The sequence below is a fragment of the Bos taurus genome, chromosome 10 (assembly GCF_002263795.3).
Source record: "Bos taurus isolate L1 Dominette 01449 registration number 42190680 breed Hereford chromosome 10, ARS-UCD2.0, whole genome shotgun sequence".
NCBI classification, from domain to species: Eukaryota; Metazoa; Chordata; class Mammalia; order Artiodactyla; family Bovidae; genus Bos; species Bos taurus.
This window is the reverse complement of record NC_037337.1, coordinates 77,319,771-77,326,556: the sequence shown is the minus strand read 5'-3', so window position 1 is coordinate 77,326,556 and position 6,786 is coordinate 77,319,771. Positions and strand designations below refer to the sequence as shown.

The following is a 6,786-nucleotide window of genomic DNA, read 5'->3' as shown; positions in this document are numbered from 1 at the left end:
GTCTCCTGAAGGGCTAGGAGCCCTTTATGTAACTATTTCTGTGGAAGGCCACTGCTCCTGGATATGCCTCTGTTGGATCCCCAAAGGGTTGTCTTCTCTTAGAGTTTCTTCAACCTGTTCATTCTCCAGGCTGCTTCAAGTTCACACCTTAACGCTGCACACTCTCCTCATGGCACCCCTGCTCGATCTCTACTGGTGCCTTTCAGGAGGGCTTGCAGAAGTCGAGGGTCACTTATTTCTGCCCTCCAAGCCCTAAACTGGCTGGTTGCTGGCTGTGTTATGCCACTGTCCACCTCCTCAGTGGACTCCTGGGCCTCCTCTCCTTTCCCTTTGGGTTCTAAGTAAGGGCCTCACATAGTCAAAAAGGACAGCATGAGCTTGCAGAAATATCCACCATATATAGAATAATCACCATGATATTTGGGCCAAAGTGCCTCTCCTTAAAGAAGCAGAGACTTAGGCCAGACTTCAGTTTTATCCTTGCTAATATGACTGGTTGTCCCTAGCCTATGTGTACCTGGCCTTGTGTTGTTGTTGCTTAGCAGCTGAGTCATGTTCAATTCCTTTGTGACTCCATGAACTGTAGCCCACCAGGCTCCTCTGCTTATGGGATTTCCCAAGTAAGAATACTGGAGTGGCCTATGGGATTTCCTGGGTAAGAATGCTGGAATGAGTTGCCATTTCCTTCTCCAGGGGATCTTTCCAACCCAGGGGTTGAACCCGCATCTCCTTTGTTGGCAGGTGGATTCTTTACCACTTAGCCACCAGGAAAACCACTTATTTCTGATGTATGTGCTCCCCATTTGGCTTTCATTTCTTTTAACAATCCAGAAGCCTCTCTCTCCTCACCTAGCCATGTATCTCCATGTTAATCTTCCCTCTAAGCCTAACACTGGGGGTTAGAGAATAAAACAAGGATGAGAGGAACAGAAATGGTTCCAATAATCTGCTTTCCAGGAGACTGTTGAAAAACAAGATTCAAAAAAATGATGTGGAGGTGCAGGGGAGTCTTCCTGCAGGAAGGAAAGCCACAAGAAATGCAAGACGAGGCTCATTCCCCAGCCTCCCAGCATAGACCACACTCTGTCTCTGCTGTCAGGCTCGACTGGGACTTAACTTATTAACACCTATTTGGCCACCTCTCTGGGAACTTCTCTTCCAGCCCAAAGAAGCTAGAAATTACACCAAAACCTGGACCCAGACAGTGGCAACTTCTTCCATTCCAGTCATTCACAGAAGCCCAGCCTGGCCAGTGGCACTGTTCCTACCCAGTAGGGCTCCTCACTGGTGAGGCTCAAGCATCCTGAGAAGTTCACAGAGATCCACAGCAGAACCCCACAGGGTGTCTGGGGTCCAGGGATTGAGCATGACTTGATGAAAAGGAATGGGGGTGGGAGGGGAGAGAGAGCACAGAAACTTCAGTCTAGGCATAGAAGAAAGTCTGTAGCCTCAACAAGTTTCGATCATTCTCCTAAGGTCCGTGGAGCGTGCACTCTATTAAGTTTCTACTTCTGAGACACATGCACCTTGTTGGGGAAATGCAACAAAGCCACAGAAGAGATTAACAGGAGTCAACCCCTGTTGATGCCCTTGTTCAGCCCCCGTTCATGCCATTGGAGAGGCACAGGCAATAGGGAAAGAGGGAGCCTGACGGTCAGAGCTGTGAGGACAGCGTTCATGAGGATGGGAGCTCGACTGGGCTCTGGACGGGAGGGGCAGTTGGCCAGGAGGACATTCTGAGTCCAAGAAAATAAAGAAATAATTTCATGGAAGTTCCTTCCACTGGATGAAAGCAAGCTCAAACTTTGAATATCATTCCCTATGTGCTTTCCCGGGCTTTCCAGGTGGCTCTAGAGGAAAAGAAGTAAAATGAAGTGAAAGCCACTCAGTCGTGTCTGACTCTTTGCAACCCATGGACTATACAGACCATGGAGTTCTCCAGGTCAGAATACTGGAGTGGGTAGCCTTCCTCTTCTCCAGGGGATCTTCCCAACCCAGGGATCAAACCCAGATCTCCTGCATTGCAGGTGATTCTTTACCAGCTGAGCCACAAGGGAAGCCCAAGAATATTGGAGTAGGTAGCCTCTCCCTCCTCCAGCAGATCTTCTCAACCCAGGAATCAAACCAGGGTCTCCTGCATTGCAGGCAGATTCTTTACCAACTTAGCTGTTAGGGAAGACAATGGTAAAGAACCTGCCTGCCAATGCAGAAAACATAGGAAATGCAGGTTTGATCCCTGGGTCCGGAAGATCCTCTGGAGAAGGGAATAGCAACCCACTCCAGTATTCTTGCCTGGAGAATCTCATGGACAAAGAAGCCTGGTAGGCTATAGTCCATGGGGTTACAAAGAGTCGGACACGACTGAAGTGACTTTACACACACACACACACACACACACACACACACACACACACACACACACACGTGCTTTCCCTCCGGACAGAGACAGAATCTCTTCTTACCCTTTATCCATTCCTCCAAGTACTCGACAAGGAATCAAAGCACTCAAGAGCCTGGTGGTAATAGAATACTATTACTACCAGCACTGACAGTAATACTAGTGGTCATGATTTTCATTTACTGAATGTTTTCTCTGCTCCAGGCGCTGTGTTCAATGCTTTACAAACATTAGTCTCATTTAATCTTTACAACCACTTTACCGTGTTAGTACTATTATTATCCCCCTTTTATAGTCAAGAAAACGAAAACTTGTAAATGTTCAATTATTTGTCCATATGAATAATAACTGGTAAAATCCCAGGCTGGAACCAAAACTTTAACTTCAGAGCTCTAACATCTAACTACTGTGCACATTATCCCACGGTCCTTAAGTATTTCTTTGCCCAATTAGACAATGGAAGCTACATTTCTACAAGATGGATTTACTCATCTGTTCTTCTTGAATTAGGGAGGCCCAGTTCAAGTCTTATCATCTCTCTGAGACCTCTCCCAACCCCTCAAGGCCTCACAGATGACCCTTTTCCTGAAATCTCATAGCACGTAGAACGTGTGTCGCTGACAGCATTTCATCATCCACTGTCTCAGGTCATTATCTCATTCAAGTGGCAACAGCTTGTCTCTCCAACAAGGCTGCAAATAACCTCAGGTAAGGACATGCCTTACTTCTCAAGCTGGTAGAAACACCTGGTAAATTGGACGAATAACTCCTCCTCCAGGTCCTTCCTGTTGGCACAAGGGCAAGCCTGCAGCACGCCCTCCAAAGGGCCCTGCTCCAGACTTCAAGGTAGGTGTGCTGGCCCCTGAGGTATCTTGGCTGGCTGCCCTCCTCCCTACACCTCTCCTTCCTTGCCCTCATCAATATCTTCACTCACTGCCCATTGTCACCTGGCAAACAGAAGTCTGACAGCCCTCTGCCACCTTCCTGATGGACTGTCTAGCTCTTTTCTATCCAGAGAGGTCACGGCAGCCTATTCCCTGGCCCTCCCCCGGGACTCCTACCTGGGCAAGAAGTGGCTCCCAGCGGTGCTGCCCTGGAATGTCGCTGAGTAGCATCTGCATCCCCACCCCCTCGGTACTTTCTCCGTAAAATGCCATCTCTGAGGAGGAATCAATCCATGCTGTAATCATTGTCAAGGGGGGCCTGGGAGCTGATTGATGGGTCTAGTTGTTTTATTATTAGCCAGTTTAAGTTAAGTAAGTCAATCAATAAACTTTATAGGTCTCCCCAGATGGCTCTAGGGGTGAAACCCAGCTGCTCTCCCCTCAATAGATTCAGACCCTTGCCTAAATAAAAAGCAATACTCACCTAGAGAAGCAGTTTGATTTCCTTTCAAGAGAATCTCTTAGTGCCCTTGAGCCTGTCCTGACTTAAATCAATAACCTTAACAGCTTCCAAGAAGAAATCAGTTGCCTTTGGAGCATCTCTGTGCACCACCCACTCTCCCCAGCACATGACAATGTAAGATTCCAGGACTGAACCAGGCAGAGCGGTGAGCACTAAGACCTCTGCCTGTCCCGATCTTGGGCACCAGGCCCTCCTCCCAGCCCTGCAGGCCAGACCTCTCCCCTCCGTTCACCATTCTCTTCTCCTGTCCCACTGTCCCAGACCTCTCCCCATCCAAGACCCACCCCCCATAAACCCACCCTGCTCTGCATCCCTGGGCTCCAGGAGCCTGCATGAACAGGCTGATTCCCAAGAAGCTGGTCCTCCTTGTCATTTTCATGGGGATGTGATAATCCCTCCATGTGGCACTTTTGTGTCTTTACAAGTGTATCTAGGAAGCGGAGTGAAGATGGCAGTGATGGTAACATATGCAATGGTAGGACCACATGGAGTGACTGCTGTGTAAGACTTTCAGGTCTTGGGTGGGGGAGTCCATCTCAGAGAAAGGCAGCATCTCTGTCCACCTAGAGCCCTGCCTGGCCCTGTCTGCCAGGACTGGTTTAGGGGTCAGCCTCATTGCCTTAACTGTGTCCCTTCATCAGACTGGTGAGTCTCCACTTCCCCATCCTGCAGGGACAACACACTGGAGCCAGCAGGGAAATGGTCTGTCTACCGGCCAGGAGGCAGCAGGAAAGTAAAGGGCCCTCCACACCTCTACCCACCGTCAGGGCACTATGCCTGTGAAAGCCCCCAAGCTGCCCATCTGGAATGGTGGCTAGAAGTTTTCATTCTTAAGTGGGAAGAAGACCCACCACTCCTCAGCCATGGGATCAAACTTTTAAATACTGGGATTTCCATGGATGCTCCAAAGCCCATTCCGTGCTGCCAAGACAGATTCTTCAACCAGGCCATTAAATAGTCAAGATCGGGTTTTGTTAAAACCATCCCTATGTTGGAAAAAGCTTTAAATATTAATAAAATGTTGAATCTTTGTCCTGAAGAGATGCAAGAGTTCCTGCAGCCCAGAGGCCATCTCCACCTGAGAGACTAAGCAGACCTCAGAGCAATGGTGTGTTAACATTGTGGGCAGATCATTTCTAACAACCCCCTATTCCACGTGACAACTTTGAGCAACAATCGGGAAATGAAACAAATGATAATAATGGCCAGAAAAGATTTGTCAGAGATTCATAAAGATCCCACTTCACAACCAGTTTCAGAAGTTATAATGCTGTCCATCTATTTGTTTGTTTAGAATCTACTTTAGCTGCTTTCCAATGGTCTCCACAGTCAAAAAATTCAGCTAAAATATCTTCATCAGAAAACTCACCATAAATTTCTGTTATAGTTGCTAAACTTCTGAAGGTTTTCTTCTGTAAAAAATTTACAGGAAAAGGCTGAGTGACAGTAAATATTGGAACTATTCACTGTGTCGCTTTAGAACAAGCATCCAGCTCTTGATGAAAACAATCAAGGCACTTAGACATTGTTCTTTTGAGTTCTTCTAACATAGTCACATGGACAGCAAGATGGAACTATCTTGTATTCTGTTTCATCATGTTCATAATCATTTGCTACATTGTTTATTTTGACTCTATTGTTTAAACACAGGAATATGTAATTCCACAGAGTTTGGAACTAAAGTGTTTTCAAATCATTAGATACTTATTCTGGAAACAAATACTTGAAGGTGATTCCATGTGAGTTAGGGGTTAATTCTCAAATTAATGTCCATGTAGAGCACAATATTCATCAATAGATAAGTTATATAAATGTGTTAATTTGAAGCATATAGCTATAGATAGACAGAGATATATTTAAAACTCAACAACAACTGAAGCAATTATTTAGAACTTAGACCAACAGAAGTGTTTTTTTTCAAGGAGGATATTTTTATCACTAACATTGTTCAGGATTGCCAACACATGTTGATAATAGAAAGCAGACTGAATTTGTTTGTTTTATTATTGTTTAAAGTGTGCTACAATGTATCCCTTATTGCCTGTACACGGGATGGATGGATCCCGCTGTCTGTTCCACCCCAGTGCCCCACTGCTCAGATGAGCGCCAGGGGTAATTGCAGCCCCTGACCATTAGCAGATCAACCTATGAATCTTGCCTTCAAAATCTTACAAGGAAAGGATAGGTGAGAGAACTCACAAAGTAGAGGCCTACAACCAGGTTATAAACCTGTTTTCCCCCAGTCTATAATGTTAAAAACAAACAAACAAACATAAAAACAAAACCTAAGGTCTCTCTGGTCAAAGATATGCTTTTTCCAATAGTCATCTGCGGATATGAGAGTTGGACCATAAGGAAGGCTGAGTGCTGAAAAATTGATACTTTCAAATTGTGGTGCTGGAGAAGACTCTTGAGAGTCCCTTGGTCAGCAAGGAGAGCAAAGCAGTCAATTCTAAAGGAAATCAACCCAGAATATTCATTGAACGGACTGATGCTGAAGCTGAAGTCCCAATACTTTGGCCACCTGATGCAAAAAGCCAACTCACTGAAAAAGACCCTAATGCTGGGAAGGATTGAAGGCAGGAGGAAAAGGGGATGGCAGAGGATGAGATGGTTGGATGGCATCATCAACACACTGGACATGAGTTTGAGAAAACTCCAGGAGACAGTGAAGGACAGGGAAGCCTGGTGCACTGCAGTCTGTGGGGTCACAAAGACTCAAACACAACAACAATGTTAAAGGAAAAAAGACTCCCAACAGAGTTAGTTAGTCAAAGTTGCTTAGTTATGTCCGACTCTTTACCACCCCATGGACTATACAGCCCATGGAATTCTCCAGGCCAGAGTACTAAAGTGGGTAGACTTTCCCTTCTCCAGGCAATCTTCCCAACCCAGGGATCAAACCTAGGTCTCCTGCGTGAGGGCTTCCCTGGTGGCTCAACAGGTAAAGAATCCTCCTACAATGCAGGAGACCTGGGTTC

At 46.2% G+C, this 6,786-nt stretch overlaps 1 long non-coding RNA gene across 1 annotated transcript; it reads left to right on the top strand.

The window, feature by feature from the left end:
- The first annotated feature begins 547 nt into the window (after window positions 1–547).
- LOC132346397 (uncharacterized) lies at window positions 548–5,172 on the top strand. The gene is made up of 4 exons (XR_009496231.1): window positions 548–655; window positions 2,909–3,244; window positions 3,850–3,950; window positions 4,478–5,172. It is a non-coding gene; the product is annotated as an uncharacterized lncRNA (long non-coding RNA).
- Window positions 5,173–6,786: the final 1,614 nt, after the last annotated feature.